This window comes from Eubalaena glacialis, chromosome 6, assembly GCF_028564815.1.
Source record: "Eubalaena glacialis isolate mEubGla1 chromosome 6, mEubGla1.1.hap2.+ XY, whole genome shotgun sequence".
Classification (NCBI taxonomy): domain Eukaryota; kingdom Metazoa; phylum Chordata; class Mammalia; order Artiodactyla; family Balaenidae; genus Eubalaena; species Eubalaena glacialis.
The window spans coordinates 152,528,304-152,545,540 of NC_083721.1; the positions used below are offsets into that span (position 1 = coordinate 152,528,304).

At 43.4% G+C, this 17,237-nt stretch overlaps 1 protein-coding gene across 7 annotated transcripts in view; it reads left to right on the top strand.

Moving 5' to 3' along the window:
* LRRC3B (leucine rich repeat containing 3B) overlaps positions 1-17,237 on the top strand; it is a 99,708-nt gene that overhangs the window by 15,293 nt on the left and 67,178 nt on the right. For 2 of the 7 annotated variants that reach the window (XM_061193727.1, XM_061193724.1), the window contains exon 2: positions 9,134-9,384. The exons of 2 other annotated variants lie outside the window; for them this stretch is intronic. The gene's annotated coding sequence lies outside the window, so the exon portion shown is untranslated. Of the gene's footprint in view, positions 1-8,073; positions 8,117-9,133; positions 9,385-17,237 lie in introns of those variants that run through there. 3 more of the 7 variants (XM_061193726.1, XM_061193725.1, XM_061193728.1) reach the window with 2 other exon arrangements.

The window sequence follows — 17,237 nt, forward strand, 5'->3', positions numbered from 1 at the left end:
TTTGGAGTCAGCCTTTGGTCCTCTGGGGTGACAACTTTATACACGCACTTCACTCTATAGAGTAACGTACCAAGACAGTTTCAAAATATTTAGTGACAATATTCAGTGTCACAGTTTACACAGTCTTGACTAGAACTGCACTGCCCAGGAGAAGCATAATGCTTGCTACCTATGCAATTTCAGCTTTCCAGTAGCTACACTACACATGTAAAAAGAAAAAGGTGAAATTAGTTTGAATAGTATATTTTACTTAACCCAGTATCTCCAAAAGTATCATTTAAACTTAAAACCAAATTAAAATTTATTAAATGTTTTTTCACACCGAGTCTTTGAAATCTCATGTGTATTTTATACCCACAGCACATTGCACTTTGGACACTGAATTTTCATCAGAAACACTTGACCTATATTTAGATTTCATAAAATGTACCATTGAAAAATCAGATTTACGTATCCAAGTTGTAGCAAATATACTTAAACGTTTTCTAATAACTGAATGAGTATTAGTTTTTAAATTTTAAATAAATCACAATTAAAATTCAACCTTTGGCTTCTCAGTCTTGCAGGCCCCATTTCCAGGGCTGAGTGGCCACACGTGACTGCTGGTTACCGTACTGGATGGTGCAGGTCAAGACTGTATGGGGCTATATATACAGTAGGACCTACTATATAGCACAGGGAACTCTACTCAATACTCTGTAATGGCCTATATGGGAAAAGAATCTAAAAAAAGTGGATATATGTGCATGTATAACTCATTCACTTTGCTGTACACTGGAAACTAATACAACATTGTAAATTAACTATACTCCAATAAAAATTAAAAAAAACAACAAAACTGTATGGGACACCACTGGAGAGAAATCCATAGGCACCAAGCAGACAGTCAAAACTCATTGGCAAAATTATGGAGAGAGGCTTGTCTTTGCAGTTGTCTGTCCTTTCTGTGAATCAGTCCTATTAGTCTTTTTGTTAATCCAGTATTTTTCCAGAAGCTCCTGATCTTTTCTTTAGAATCTTTTATATGACCACCCCCCCAAAAGGGCCTTTTCTTAGGACTATTGATCCCCTCCATCCAGGAGCATCCTATGGCTTCTGCCTCCTAGAAGGAAGGTTCAGGGATCAGGGTAGGTGATTAGATGGAGACAGGAAGCTCATGCCTCTGCCCCAGGGTCTCAAGACTGAGAGTAAAGTTTTCTGACTCTGAGCCCCACTGGATGTCCAGTACCTCTGATTCTGATTCTGAAAAATTGGGGTGGAGCCCAGGAAACTGCATTTTTATCAAGTCTTCCTTGCTCTCCCTACCTTCCCCCACCAAGTGACTCAGAACAGCTTAATTTAAGAACTGCTGACCTAAGCATCCCTCCTCCCACGTATTCTTTTTGCTAGTGGTTCATAAGGTGTGTTCTGAAGACCCTCTTCATCAGAAGGCCCTGTGTCTCCTTAACCTGAAGAGTTGTAGGCCCTTCCCCAAACCAGCTAAATCAGAATATCTGAAGGTGTGACACTAGGAATTGGCATTTTTAACAAGCTCCCCAAGTAATTCTTATGCCTCCTAAAGTTTAAAGACTTTAAACCTTATGCATTGTGACCACCTAGAGGGGTGGGATAGGGAGGGTGGGAGGGAGACACAAGAGGGAGGGGATATGGGGATATATGTATACACACAGCTGATTCACTTTGTTATACAGCAGCAACTAACACAACAGTGTAAAGCAATTATACTCCAATAAACAAACAAACAAACAAACCTTATGCAGACCTTCCTGCTTAGAAATTTGGAATTCTTCAATTCCATCCCTTCTCATTCACCCTTCCCCCATGTCTGACCTTTAGAAACCCACTTGCCATATTTATTCTACCTCCCCTGTGTTAGGGTTATTTAACGAACATGCATTTGTTCCAGGGACTGGGGAAAGAAAAATATAGATCGTGAGATCCTGTCTCTGACAGCAGAGAGCTTGCAGACATAGGAGGGAGAGGCAGATTTATGGAAAACTGAGGTCATAAAGCACTACAGGTAGAGTGCCACATATATGTGCTGGGCACCTTGAGGACACGAAGAAGACAAGAGTCATTTATGCACCTGGGTCGGGAGTTGATGAGAATGGCTTCAAAAGGGCTTCAGAGACCTGCTACCAACCAGGGTTCTTGGCCTCCTTAATGAGTAGAAATTGATCAGAGGCCAGATAAGAAATTCAGGCAAGGCTTTATTGGGTTCCCTGCTGCAGCAGAGGGGAGCGAGAACAAGTAACGGTTCCATTGCTTGCTCCCTGAGGGGGGGGAGCTGGTTCCTTATATGGGGTGAGGGGTAGGGGCGTGTCTAGGGGTCGGGCCGCAGGGGTGGCTTAGGTGGTCTGCCCACCCCTTAGGTGGTGTTGTGTGCAGGGGGCGTGCGCAGGACCCTGCGTTTTCTCCCAGCTCTTCAGAAGTGGCAGTTGGCTTTTTGGGGAGTTTTTTTGGTCTTTTTGTATCTTGTTGTCCGGAATATGCCCCAACTGTGCATGCCGCAGAACTGTCCAGTCTGATGCTGTGGCTTCACTTCCGCTGCTGTGGTTCACACAGATTTCTGCTGTGGGTGACCTTCACTTGAAACCCACAGGCAAGGGAACTCTGGAGAACAAGGCCAAACAAAGCAAAGTCAACCCAATACAAAACCACTGCAGCTCCTTGGGACACCTGTGCTGGGGTCGGCTCCACGCAGGAGGGCGTGGGGTCGTGGGTGGGATGTCCAGCCTCGAGGGCCCTGCTAAATCCGTAAGGACTTTACCTCTGGATAGCAGTGGCTTCTACATTGGAGGTGTGACCTGATAAATGAATTTTCTTTACGAGAATAACTCAGGCAGTGGTTCTCACATTTCTGGCATCAGAAACATTTTAGACTCTCAACCATGATGGAGGATCCCAGAGAGTTTTTGTTGACATGGGTTATATTATCCATATTTACCAAATATGCTAAATTAGAAGTTAAAACTGAGAAATTAAAAAAAAAAGTTTACTAATTCATTAAAAATAACAATCGCAAGCACATTTTGTGTTGACATAAAAGCAATTTTTTATGAAAAATAATTTATTTTCCAAAACAAAAATTCAGTGAGGAGAGTGGCGTCATGTTACGTTTCTGCACATCACATTAATATCTGATTCCCACGCCTGCTTCTGTGTTCATTCTGTTGTGATAGCCCATGGCAGAAAGCCTTGGGAAAACCCTAGTCCACTTGTGACAGGTGAAGAGCAGAAAAGACAAGTCATGTCTTTAGTGTCGTGTCTGTGGTATTATGGAACTAGTCTAATCATAACTGGAGTCAGGTCATGTCTACAGAATTATGGAAAGAGTCTCATCCCCATCGATCCCTAGGAAGGACCTCAGGAACCCCCCAGGAGTCCCTGGACCACGTTTTGAGAGCCATTGGTGAGGAGGGTGTGTGACCAGGAGCAGGCAGTCCGTGACCAGGAAATGGGGAGGAGACCTCGTAACGGTGTCGGGGGAGGTGAGGGAGGGCCTGCATCAAGGTGTATCAGTGGGGATGAGAAGGGAGGGTGAGGGAGAGATGCTAAGGAGACAGATGCCACAGAACCAACCAAGCGGGTGTGGGGATGAAAGATGGGAGAGGCCCTGAGGATGTCCTGGGTCAATGGAGATCAAACAGCTGCTGGTATCCAGCCCTGAGCTGGCCAGCCCTCTGTTCCTCAGGGTCACAGCTGAGGGGGAAGGGAGGTGTCAGGTCCAGCCCTAGAGTAATTGTCTGCAGGTCTAAAGCTGCCTTCTATGGTATGATTATACATTGGCAGGAATGTATCTTTTAGGATGGGCAGAGTTCCTGAAAGCCTTCCAGGCTGCGTGGTTCATGTATGCAGGGACACAGGGAGAGAAGGCTGTTTGGTGAGTAGCAAAGATGACAAGGGTTGAGGTTTGGGGAACGCCCTTCTTTTGGGGACTGGACGCATTTGTGGTGAAAGAGCATCTACAAGGCACTCAGGAAGCCAGAACGTGGTTTTACACAATGTAAGTGTGTGTGCGCATGTGTATGTGTATATGTGTGTTCTATATATATGTGTATAAATACGGTTTTATATATGTATATGGTGTGTATGGTTTTATATATAAATAGCTATATAGGCTCAAGGAGCTGCGTGGGGAATTCCGGGGGATGGAATGAACTGGCCTGGGCATCTGAAGTTGTGGATGAAAGTCCTGGTTTACCACCAACTCCCAGGGTGACTCTGGACAACCCACTAGGCATCTCAGGGTCTCGAGCTCCTTGTCTGGGAAATGTAGAAGGTGTGAAACGTAGGAATCGCGTGATCCAATCCAGGTATTTTACAGGCCACAAAGAGTGATCTTCTGGAGGATACAGCGATTCCATCAGTGTCAGCGTTCGCTCAAGTAATGTTTTCCCAGCCCCGTTTTCAACCTCGCCTGCTGAGGGGTTGGGAAATGAACAGAGAAGCAATCCATCTGGTGTCCAGGGACAGCAACTGTGTCTCTCAGGAGCTGCAGGTCTTGTCATTGGTTTGAATGTGGTCCCCGGCTTGTCCTGGCAACCTGGCCCCCTCTTGTTTCCTTAGTCCTTGAGAAAGCCTTTTGTGCTAATTCTGTCCACACATGTGCGCACACAGAGCAGTTTGACCCTACTCTGCTCAGTGATTCCCCAAGTGTGCAATTGGAGGTGGTTTTAGATGTGCACAGATGGTATTTATGTATACCTTGATAGTATAGAAAAATAGAACAAGCATAGCAAAACCATTTAGATTGGTATTATTTCATAGGCTAAGAAAGAGTTTAAATAAGTAAATTGAATTTTAAAAAGATTAAATAAATGCTAATGCAGGTAAAACTTGGATGTAACAAAATTCTTTTTTTAAAATAAATTTATTTATTTGTGGCTGCATTAGGTCTTCGTTGCTGCACGCGGGCTTTCTCTAGTTGCGGCAAGCGGGGGCTACTCTTCGTTGCAGTGCACGGGCTTCTCATTGTGGTGGCTTCTCTTGTTGCGGAGCACGGGATCTAGGCGCCCAGACTTCAGTAGTTGTGGCACGTGGGCTCAGTAGTTGTGGCGCACGGGCTTAGTTGCTCCACAGCATGTGGGATCTTCCCGAACCAGGGCTCGAACCCGTGTGCCCTGCATTGACAGGCAGATTCTTAACCACTGTGCCACCAGGGAAGCCCTGTAGCAAAATTCTTGAAGGCAGGATGTGAGTGACTAATATGTGAGTAACATTAACTTAATCATATTAATGGAGCTTTTAACAAATTCAGAAAAGGAGATGGTCTTATCAGGTGATCCCTGATCCTTATACCTATGTTGGAAGTGTTTTTATTTTTCATGGGTTTGGTATTTCAGCCTAAAAATTCCTTCTGGGGACCTGAGCTTTTTATATCTACTTTATATTGGTCATGTTAGGTACTTAAAATGTTAGATTTTAACCTGGATTTAACTAAGGGAAAAAATCAGGCAAATTAAAATGAAGGGAAATTCTGTAAAACGACTGACCCTGTACTCTACAAAAATGGCAATGTCAGAAACACCACCCCCTCCAAAACAAACAGAAAGAAAGCCATGGCTTGGGGACCATTCTAGACTAAAGGAAACTAGAGGTTTGACAGCTAAATATAATACATGATCCTTGATTGGACCCTGGATCAAAAAATAAGAAGTTATAAAGGACATGTTGGGACACTTAGGGAAATTTGAAAATCAACTGCTTATTAGACAAGAATAGAGTTATCGATTTTAAATTTCCCAAGTGTGATAATCGTCATATAGGGGACTATTCTTGGTCTTAGGAGACTCATGGTGAAGTACTGAGGGTTGAAGTACATTAATGTCTACAACTAACTCTCAAGTAGTTCAAGCCAAAATATACATACATTCACATATACCCACATGCATACATAATGCCCATATACACACACAGATACATACACACAAAAAACACACGTGTGCACATACAGACATAGACATGCAGACATGCATGCCCATATACACACAGATACAAACACACAAAGACACACTTATGCACATACATAGACATAGACATACCTGCCCGTATACATAGACACACATGCATACCTTCACACATACACACTCACATATGTGCAAGGAGAGGGAAAGCAAGTGTGACAGCAAATTAACAGTTGGTTCATCCAAAGTGCCCATTGTGCAATTCTTGTACCCTTTTCATAGATTCAGACTTAAATGTTTTTCAAAATAAAAAGTTGCAGAAACTATTAGACTTTGTGAAGTAGAGAAATCTCAGTGATAATTGAAGACTTTCATCAAGTAGAAGTAAGTGTTGAGAATGTGGATAACAGTTTCTCGAGCTTACTACTGTTACCAAACCAAACTTGGGTCCACTCACCCACACACAGTAAATCCAACCTACTGACACCAGGCTGTGGTGAAGAAAGTATAGCATTTATTGCAGGCACCAAGCAAGGAGAACAGGCAGCTCTTGTTCAAAAGACCTGAGCTCCCCAGTGGCTTTCACAGAAGGGGTTTTAAAGGCAGTGGGAGGGAGGGGGCTGTAGGTGCGTGATTAGCTTGTGCCCAGTTCTCAGACTGGTTGGCATCAAGGTGAAGTTTCAAGAATCATTGACCTTCTGGTTTCAACCAGTCTGGGGTCTCTGTTCTTGCAGTCAGCAGTTTTCATCTGGTGGGTTCTGCTTCCTGTACAAACAACTTATGAAGGTGTGTCAGGCCTTTATCTATAGCTTTCAGGGAACTGGGAGTTCGGTGACTCTGCGATGTGGCGGATTTATGGTCTAAAGCATTACCAGTTCCCCAGCCCAACAGCTATTCTTTGTTTCTCCATCTTCACGTTTCCCATCATTAACTCTCGATTCAGCCTTTTACTTCCAAAGACAAGGAAACAGGGGCTTGTGCACGGTTTCACTAAGGAATGTGCTTCCATAGTGCATAGAACTACAGCTGCTCCACAGCTAAGATTCCCTCCTCCAAGTAACCGTTAGACATAGTCGGTCTCTGATCAGCAGAGCCAAGGGTGGTTCACGGTGACTGCCTGGATTCTAGTTTGCACAGGCTTTACTATGACCGCTGATCAAACAACACTGTTACGTACAGAATAGCCTCTGGTATAATAAGAATTTTGTGAATTCAGAAGTCCTTCACTAACTACTCATCAAGGACTTCCATGCTCCAGGCATTGTTCCTCGGGGCTCATGGAAGACCTTTGGGATCCTGCTTCTCTTGGAAATTGTGCTCTGGGTGGGAGGGATAGAAGTCGCTAAGCAAGGAAATCACTGGGTGATTTCAAAAATTGCTAAGTCTTGTAAAGAAAAAGAAAATCATGAGGGTGACAGGACAGAGAGTGATGAGGCAGGTGCGACAGGATAGTCATGACGTGAAGGCTTCTCCGAGGAGGTGACCCATCATCAAGCTCACGAGGAAGAATGTTTATTGACATTCTTATTGACTCCTCATTCCCCCAGCCTTCAAGTTTGCCCTTGATGTCAAAGTCAAGGATCTTCTGAAACCTGAGTGCCTGCCGGGCTGCCATGGGGTCTGTGCGTCTGGTTTATCCACGCCAAGTGACTGCAGGGTGTGCTCGTTTCCTCGTTCTCTTGTTTGATGAAGGCGGATGTTCTCTGTGCACTTTTCATCTTTATGATGGACTTTTAAGAAAGTTAAATCTAAAAACCACAGAAAGCCCATCATTTGCTCACACTGACACATGGTGATGAAAGTGAGTTATTGCCCCCGAATAATGCCGCAGGGAGTCTTCCAACCAGCAGTTTTCAGGAACGCCGCACTGGCACCCCTCTGAATTACTATCTGCTTTTGCTAATTCACTATGACAGGTTTCTAAAGCAATTCAAGTTCATGTAAAAGCGGTGACAGAGAGATTATTCAAACTTGCGTAAAGGAGGGTGGAGGAAAGAACTATATGACATTCTCCTTGTAGCACCAAGCAAGATCCATTGAGATTCATTTCCTGGAGGCATTAAATATGTTTTATTTTTTCCTTTTCAGCCACCTTTTCAGTTTCATCTGATAATTATATTCTATCTGCAGTGCTTGAATTTATCCCAGAGCATAGAACCAGTGAGCTGATTCTCTAGCCCGGAGGCCGCCAAGGACAGGACGTGAAGACAGTATTCCTTAGCATTAGAGAAATTCCAATTTTCAAAATTCAGGCCAAAATGATGTCCCTCATATAAAATCACTCAGGAGATAGGCCGGCAGGTAAAAAAGATCCTACGTAGGATTCAAGATATCTGTGTTCCTTTATTTCCCGTTTCCACCTAGGTGACCCAGAGCTGGCCTTCTGGATGGCAGGGTGTGGGCCATAGCACAGCACATAAAGGATCTAGAGTCCAAGAGCCTCATCCGAGGTCCAGCCCCTCCACTTACAACTGTGAACTTGGCTCAAGGCCTGAACCAGAGTAAACACTCAGCAGATGTGAACCTGCTTTCCTCCTTCCCCCCGTCTTGTTTCTTTATGCCTGGTGGCTCACACTCCCACCCACCTCTCACCACCCACCCGCTCAGCCCCGGCCAGTCTGCTGGCCTTCGTTCTGTTTGCAGGAGACTCTGAGCATCTTCCTGCTCCAAATCTGCTGAGTTTGCACTTGATGCTGTTCCCTGGGTCCCCCCTTCAGATCACCCGTGGCTGCTTTCAGCTTAGCTCTCAGCTCAGACGTCACCACTCAGAGCAGCTCCCATCCTCGGTCACACCAACACATTACACTGATGGGTTTTCCTTATGGCTTCTCTCCCTCTCCTAAGTTATCTTGATGCTTCCTTTGCTGGTTTTGATGACCTTTCCACCCTGAGCTCCGTGGTAGCAGTGGCCTTGACTACTGTAGGTGCACCAGCCCCTGGCATATACTAGTTGCTCACTAAATATTGCATGGGAGTTACGGGGGACTCCTTGCGAGGTGGAAGAGCCTCGTGGAGCCGGTCTGAAGGTCAGATGGTACGAGGTTTCTGAGAGGACTTTAGAAGTTATAAAACTCTATGCAAATAACACATCGTTCAGTCTTCCCTCCCATGGAAGCACCCCTTTCTCATTGCCCCAAACTAAGGCATACTCTTCATATTCTTGCAGCATTTTCTGTAAAGATCTGGCATTTCTGACACATGCCTTAACTCCTGATACATCTCATTAGCAGGAGTTTCAAATGAAACTCGGAGGAATTTGAAGCAAGAGGAAAAATTCTTCGGCTTGGAAATTGGTCATCAGCAAGCCGTTCCCAGGTGCAGCTTCGGTGCCGGGGAGCACGCAGAGCCCGCAGCATTGCAGTGATGCCCAGCATTCAAGCTCCACACAGCTTCCCTGTGCCAAGTTTGGCTTCAAGATAACGGCATCCTGTGCCTGGTTTGGGGAGGAGGAGACAAATGCACAGAGTTCGGCTCAGAGGTGAGCACAGCCCTTGTTCCTTGTGTTCCTTCAAGACAGCAGTGCTGTGATCCAGGAGGGCAGCGCTGATCATGAGCCTCTAAGCACATCCTGCCTGGGTGCAGTGTAAGGACATATTTTCCCCATCTACCTACCTTTGTGGAAAATTTTCAACCTTTACCATTTATAACCTTTTCAGGCTTCAATCAAGATGTAGTATTTAGATTCCATATATATGCGTTAGCATACGGTATTTGTTTTTCTCTTTCTGACTTACTTCACTCTGTACGACAGACTCTAGGTCCATCCACCTCGAGACAAAGTGAGAGAGTGGCATGGACATATATACACTACCAAATGTAAAATAGATAGCTAGTGCAAAGCAGCCTCATATCACAGGGAGATCAGCTCGGTGCTCTGTGACCACCTGGAGGGGTGGGATAGGGAGGGTGGGAGGGAGATGCAAGAGGGAAGAGATATGGGGATATATGTATACGTATAGCTGATTCACTTTGTTATACAGCAGAAGATAATGCACCATTGTAAAGCAATTATACTCCAATAAAGATGTTTAAAAAAAAAAAAGATGTAGTATTTTGGCTTTGAAAGAGCTTCATTTAAATTGTGGAAGGAAAAGAAGGGGGTTTCAGAAATCTCAATCCATGATTCATGTTTAGAAAGATGTGTTTTTTTGGAAGTGTGACAATCATCCTGAGAGAGGCTGGGTCAGGCAGTGGACAGCGCTGATTTTGGATGGCCAAAGCCCTCTCGGCCACCTCGTTGTAGACACAGTGTGCAAGGGTCCTGTGCCTTTTCCTCTCCCCACTCCCTCTCAGGTTTTCCAGGAAATGAAAAGGGATTCAAGTTTTGGTGGAAATTGGAATCTCTAGTTTAAGAAAATGAAAACAAACCTTGAATTTGGGAAAAAAATTACTTTATCTGTGGCTCTCAAGATGGATAGTCTCCCTCTTTATTGAAGTGTAAAGATTTTGGTAAACTGGGTCAGAAAAGGAAATTGCACATCTACTCTGTTCCTCTCCCCTCCCCAGAGGACCAGATCCTGCCCACCTCCTGGGACATGCAGTTTCTTTGTCAAACTCCCAGCTTTGTCAAACTCCTCACATAAATGTCCATATCTACTGGAAAAAAAAAGTATATAGCACAAGGATGTTGAGGCTTGATGCAAAAATATTTTAATTATATTCTTTTTAATGTTTAATTAGAATGAACAATGCAACATGAAATTTCTTTTTTAAGCAAAAATTTCCCTAGCTTTATTGAGATATAACTGACATATAACATTGTGTAAGTTTAAAGTGTACATTATAATGATTCAATATATGTACACATTGTGAAACGATTACCACAGCAAGTTTTGTTAACACATTCATCACTTCATATAGTTATAAAACATTTTTTTGAGAACTTTTAAGATCTACTGTCTTAGCAACTTTTAAATATACAACACAGTATTGTTAACTATAGTCACCAGCTGTACGTTACATCCCCAGAATGTTTTCATCTTATAACTGGAAGTTTGTACCCTTTGAATACTTTCATTGATTTTCCCTATACAATGAGTAAACTTGAAGAATGGACAATATCTGTTCTTAGAATTGAACTTCGTTTTAACAACATCCTGAGCCTAACTTATCTGTAATAAATAACTGAGCATAGGAGAAGTGACTAAATTTTTTATCAGTATCTAGAAATAAATACTTGAACCTTTAAACTTGCTTGACAAGAACCACACTTTCATCTCCTACTAAGTAGAGGCTAAGACTATTACAGTTTACAGATTTTGTCTTACAAACATTATACCATTAGACAGGTAGACTGCTAGTGTTCATGAGAAGCTAAGAGAATCCAGGGACATTGAAGGTCATGGCCATGGCAACACCAAATTTCTAACACGGACTATGCCTTAAAATCAGCAAATTATCTGTAATAAAGATAAATATAGTGACTTTATAAACTCTCTTAAACTTACATTCCTCCCTTAAGTCAACTGATAAATAAGAATGGGGCACTTTTCTCTTCTGGAGAACTTAAGGGTTCTTATATGGAGCTTTGAAGAGGAGAGTTGAATTAATTAGCACAGAAGCCATCACAAATTAAAACAGCTCTGAAATACGGTTCATTCAGAGGATTAAAACACACCTCTTTTTTCAATTGAAGTTACGTATGTTTTCAAGGAAAGAATTAGAAACAGAAGGTAGATCCTAAATTCCTAAGGGACTAAGGGTTTCACATCATCTGACTCAAGGCCAGGTTGTCTTGGGTGAGGCCAACCACCAGACAGAATGTTCCTGAACTCTATGCAAGTGATTCTTTTGCTTGTTTGCTTGCTTTGGAGGATGGAAAGCTTTTTACTGGCTTTTGTGGAGAAACTAACATTTGAGCTCTAACGCTCAAAGAAAATTCTTTGTTCCTCAGACGTCTCTATTGCTTCTTCGGGAACCTTTAGGTCAGAACATTTCATCTTTGATTCAGAATACTGCATCAACAAATCAAAAAGAACTTTCCTAGATGCCAGTTGTGGGATTATTTTCCCCATACCCTTATCTTCATGGTCTCCAAATTAAAAATAAATTCAGACTCTGAGTTTGAATTTGTGGTGTTTGATCCCTTGTCTAATGTCATATATTTCCATTCTATTTGAAGGAGAATTTCCTCGGTTTGGGCCTTTATCACTTTTTGCCTTTATGTATCCAAATGTGCTCCTTCTTTACCCCCTTCCTCAGCTCAGTTCTTACTTTATATTTCCACCAGATTCGGGTTTTTTTTAAAAATACCAGTTTGAGTGGGTTACCTCTTTCCGTAAAGCATTTGGTGACTCTCAGTTGTCTATAACGTCAGATTCCTAAACCCGGCGTGCGAGGCCCCCGTGGCCCTGTTTTACCCTCCTGATATATTTCATGGTGCATCTCACGTTGGACCGTCATCCAAACTGTCGTTTGACTCTTTAACACACCCTGCATCTTCTCTCTCCTCTTCCTCTTTACTTATCCAAAGTCATTGCATCCTTTTGAGACCTGGGTCAAATACTAATGCAGAAGTTTTCTTTCCCCACCCCTGATTAAAGTAATCCCTCCTTTTAAATAAACTTCTATCTCTTGAATTTATTTGCTCTATGTTTTTTGCCTTTCATAAGCTGTGTCCCAGACTATATGTCTTAGGGTCCCAGACCACGTCTCATAACTTTGCGTACCCCCATTCACTGCCTATCTCACCAACTTACACATTGTAAGTATTGAGTAATATCTGTTATTTGCTCTCAAAAGTGAGGTAATGCTCTTTCTAATAAACAGGAAGGCTGGCTGGCTTCCATTTTGAAGGAGTCAAATGAGCTTTTCTGTTGAGCTTCAGCAGCCATGTCAGATCACTTTACTTTCAGGATGTGGGCTGCTGTATTCCAGGTTCTGAAAGGTCCATGAAGGAAAGTGTGAAACATATTTTGAAGAGGGGATCCTGCTAGATCTGGAAATGAGGGGAGAGGGGTCACCCATCTCAGCCCATCGGTGGCATCTCTAGGGGGGCAGTGGGAGTGGCACATCCTGGGGGCAGGTAATAATAGCAGGCACATAGAGAATTTAAAACTAATGTGAAATGGACTCAGTCGTTTTGTTTCTTATCATCACCAAACACTAGCATATCTAAATAATGTCAGTGATAAAATACTCTTTCTTCCCCAAAATATGTGTTGTTGTGGTTACTGTTAAATTTTAATAATATACGTAAGCTCCAAATTAGCACATTGTTATTATTATTTAATAAACGCTGTAGTCTACGTGGAAGTTAATTCCAGGGGAGAAGTCCCGGCTATGCAGACTGTTCCCAGTCATCCCGTGTGTCCCAGGACACACCCGTTCTGGGACCTTTCTCCTGCTTCAGGCACAGCTCAGGTCTCCAGAACCTTTGATATTCTTGCATTTCAATAGTAGCTTTGGAATAAACCACAAGAACACAATGATTATAAAAATGAATAAACCTTGAGTTACATGCATTCTGTCATTCTCTGAGGCCATTTTTCATTTTTATTTGTGTTTATCGTTTGGATACTTCACGTATGTGATTTCATTTGGTGAGGGCACATTTCATGATTATCACTGAAAATCACTTTTTCAGATAGAGGAAGGGTATATTAAAAACGAATTACTCTGAGAGTACTATATAGTAAGAATTTCTGTGTATCCGTTGTGCTCCTTTTACTGAAGAACAGTTTCCAAAGAAGTCTCCAGAGAAGGCTCTACACAAATATCAGAGAGGCTTTTTCTATCCAGCAGCTGCAAGATGTGATCACTCCTCTACCCGCTCCTGCCCGATCTCTAGCATTCTTACCCCAGTGAGTTTTTCTCCATAGCACTTATCACCTCCTGATATATTATACATGAGTGTATGTGTGTGTGTGTGTGTGTGTGTGTGTGTGTGTGTGTGTTCGTTTGTTAGTATTGTCGCCTCTGCTAGTCTCAGGTTCCATAGGGTCAGGAAATTTGTTTTATCGACGCAGTATCCCAGGCGCCTGTCAGATGGTCTGGCCTGTGGTCGATACTCAATCCATATTTGCTGAGTGACTGAATAAATGAACGAATGAGAGAAGTGTCAGAATAAATGCCACAGAGGCCTTTCGTTTATTTTCTTCTCTCCGGAGCCCATCTGAAGTGGGGAGAATGAACAGACCTTCAGACGGGTTCCAGAAGTACCTTTTGCCGATCTTAAAAGAACGTGGTTTTCTTGAGGTAGGTGGAAAATTGCCTCAGCTTCCCTCCGCATCCGTTTAACCTGTAAACCTAACTCGGAAGGTGGCGGTATAATAAAAATGACCATATATTGACAATGTACTATAATTAGGCCCTTTAAAATGTCTTATCTCAATGAATTCTCAAAAAGCCATTGTATAGGTGAGAAAATGACGCCACCAGCGTGGTCATCTGGGCCTGCCCCGTCCCCCCAGGACGGGGACCGGGAAGGAAGGTCCAGGTCCCCGGGACCACGGACCAGGAAGGAAGAGCAGCTGGGGCCCGCGAGGCAGAGCCCGGCCCTTCGCGGGATCCTCTCCATCTCTCACAGCCCCTGCTGCTTTGGCACCTGCTACCGCCGGCATATGCTACCGCGAAGTGTTAGGTGTCACCGCATCACCGCACAGCTGGGAAGTGGGGCGGAAGAGAGAAGCAAAAGGACGAGCACAGCAGAGCCGGGGAGCGTAATGCAAGGCTTCAGAGAGGTGGGAGAGCGGTGTCAGCTCAAATCCTGCAAGAATACAGAAGACGGTCCTCTGCGGAAGGATGTGTAGGAAGCCCTTATTCCAGAGAGTCGTGCGCAAGGAAGACGGGCCATTTTCAAACATCCGTGTACTAAGTTAAGTCTGCCTCTGCAAAAGTTCTCGTTATTTTCTGTCTCACTCTTTGAATTCCTCACCCTAGAGCCCCGCTTTTTTTTTTTTTTTAACACTCCGTAAATGTTTTAGAGATAAGTCACTTTTTAAAAAAGTGCATGCTTTTTTTAATTCCAAAGTTTAAAATTCTACTAACAAAGTGATAACAACACTAGGGAAAATAAACAAAGCATCTACACACAGCACTACAAAAGATTTTCCATTTTTTCTGGGTCTTTTCCTTTCCGGTCGTTGTGCATATGCACTCCCGCTTTTATTATGGCATATGCTTCTATCTTTAATATGCTAGGATCTGTTTCCAGACGCAGTTGTTTCCACGGCTACCAGTACAAGCAAGGCATCACCAGGGCCAAGGATGAACTGAAGGGGTGAGAGCATCCCTGGTAGATTCACTCTTAGGGAGAGGTCTCCCCCAAACTAGAGGCTGAGCTTGTGAGATAAAAGAATGAAGGAGGTATCAGAGAAGATTCTAAGGAAGAGAGAACAAAAGGGCCTAAAAGACTGAATACAAAACATGGAACGTAGGTGGGGACAGAGAAGAATGGGGGGAGGAGAAGATATTAGTGGGAATTAATGAAAGGAAAATGACTTGCATCTCCCTGACATTTAGCTCGGCTGACTTGTACTAGCCACAATCTCTATCTGGACAGTTTCTCCGTGAAACCTGGAATGTCTGTCATTTTTCTACAGGCAGAGTAACGAAAATGGCAAAGAATGATTTAAAATATTCTCAAAGATGCACTTGGATATACATGTGAGTTCAGATGTTGCAGACCTTGGTCTGTCATTAATAATGTTTTAGGAGAAACAGACTTGCCATTTCTCACTGATTTCAGAACCTGGGAGGCTGAGAGAGATGGAGTACAAAACAAAACCTGTAAACTGTCAGAAGAACTCACAGAAAAAAAGCTGACAGTGTCTTTTAAACCACAGTAAGATAACCTGAAGTCTGGCAGAGATTGCGAGAGCTCTTGATCATGTTGGGTATTTTAGGCTCTTAAATCATTTCTCTGGTTACAACTCATGGCCAGGTGTTAGGTTTTACCATGACTTATAATGGCACCCATTTAAACTCATTCCTCTGGAGACCAGACTATCCCCACCTGTATGCCATGAGGAGTTAGGCACGGCCATACTGAGAGACGCCGTATTAAAAACAATGGTTTCTCTAATCGATAGCATTTAGTTTATAGAGGTGAATTATATCATGTGGAAATTGGAGAGAAAAAATTTTAGTGTCCATACTTGGTGGCACCAGATGGCTATTGTTTTTTCCATGTTTAATTAACAACCTAAAATAGCCTGCATGATACTTTTCCTAGATGTGGAAGCAGTCCAATGCTTGGCTGAATTGTGCTGCCTTCCTGTTCCTGGTGGTCTGTTTTTAATAACGTGTACAATGATGTAATAGAGTCATGATTGAAAAGCCATCAGAGATTTGGGTGTCCTGGAACAAGACCAGGGTGGACTTAGCAAGCCCAGGCCCAGATGGGTTCAGGACACTGAAATGAATGCTCAAGCCTTTCTCGGCCATTCCATCCATGCCAAGGTGAGCAAATATGAGACTGACCATCCGGTTGCAGGGGCCTGGAGAAGATCACAAGTGTCTATAGCAATGGTTCTCAAACTTTGCTGCAGACTGGAGTCTCCTGCAGAGGTTCTACAGTCCTCCAAGGCCTGAGCTCTACTCTAGAAACCAGGATTTCTAAGGCTGGAGCTAAGGTATCAGTAGTTTAAAATATCTCCCAGGTGGTTCTGATACATGGCTATAAAATAAGGTAAGGTATAATAATGCTCATGAGAAATGCAGATAGCTCAAGGAGTACTTCAAAGAGAAATAGCAAAGACTTCTTTGGCAGGGAGTAAGGAGGGGATGCTAGGTGGAAGGTACAACCTGGGCAAAAACAGAAATAAGAAAGCAGGTAGTGGGCCAGTGTGAAGTTCCTGTTGGCTAGAGCATGGAAGCGTAAAGGAAGAGCAGGGGAGAATGTCAGGGAGCATCAGAATATGCTGGAAAGGGTCTTGGATGCCAGGCTCATACCATCTTAGTGGAAAACTGGTATCACTATTCATACATAGAAGTTTAACCTTAGGAACCAGTACCATAAAAATAAAGTTGTTTCTTGTTAGATACCATCACCTGCCAATGATTCTGTCTTTAACACCTTTAACTCTTTGCAAGAGGAGATTTGCAAGTGGTGTTAAAGCTGGAATAGCACTGAGCGGGGTGGTGGCAGTGAGGATGGAGGAGAGGGGCTGGGAGTGAGACAGCTCAGGGACAGACACACCCAGGCTTTGGCCAGTGGCCCTTGTTGACTCTGCCCGGGGCCATGGGCATTTCATCAGTGTTGCCCCAGAGAATGCAGAGTCTGCCGTGTGTCAGCTTGAATGCTGAGATACCTACAAGGGGTTGGCTGAGAAACATGGTAAAAATCACAACAGCAAATCTCTGAAAGCGCTTTCAGATCTAATCATCCCC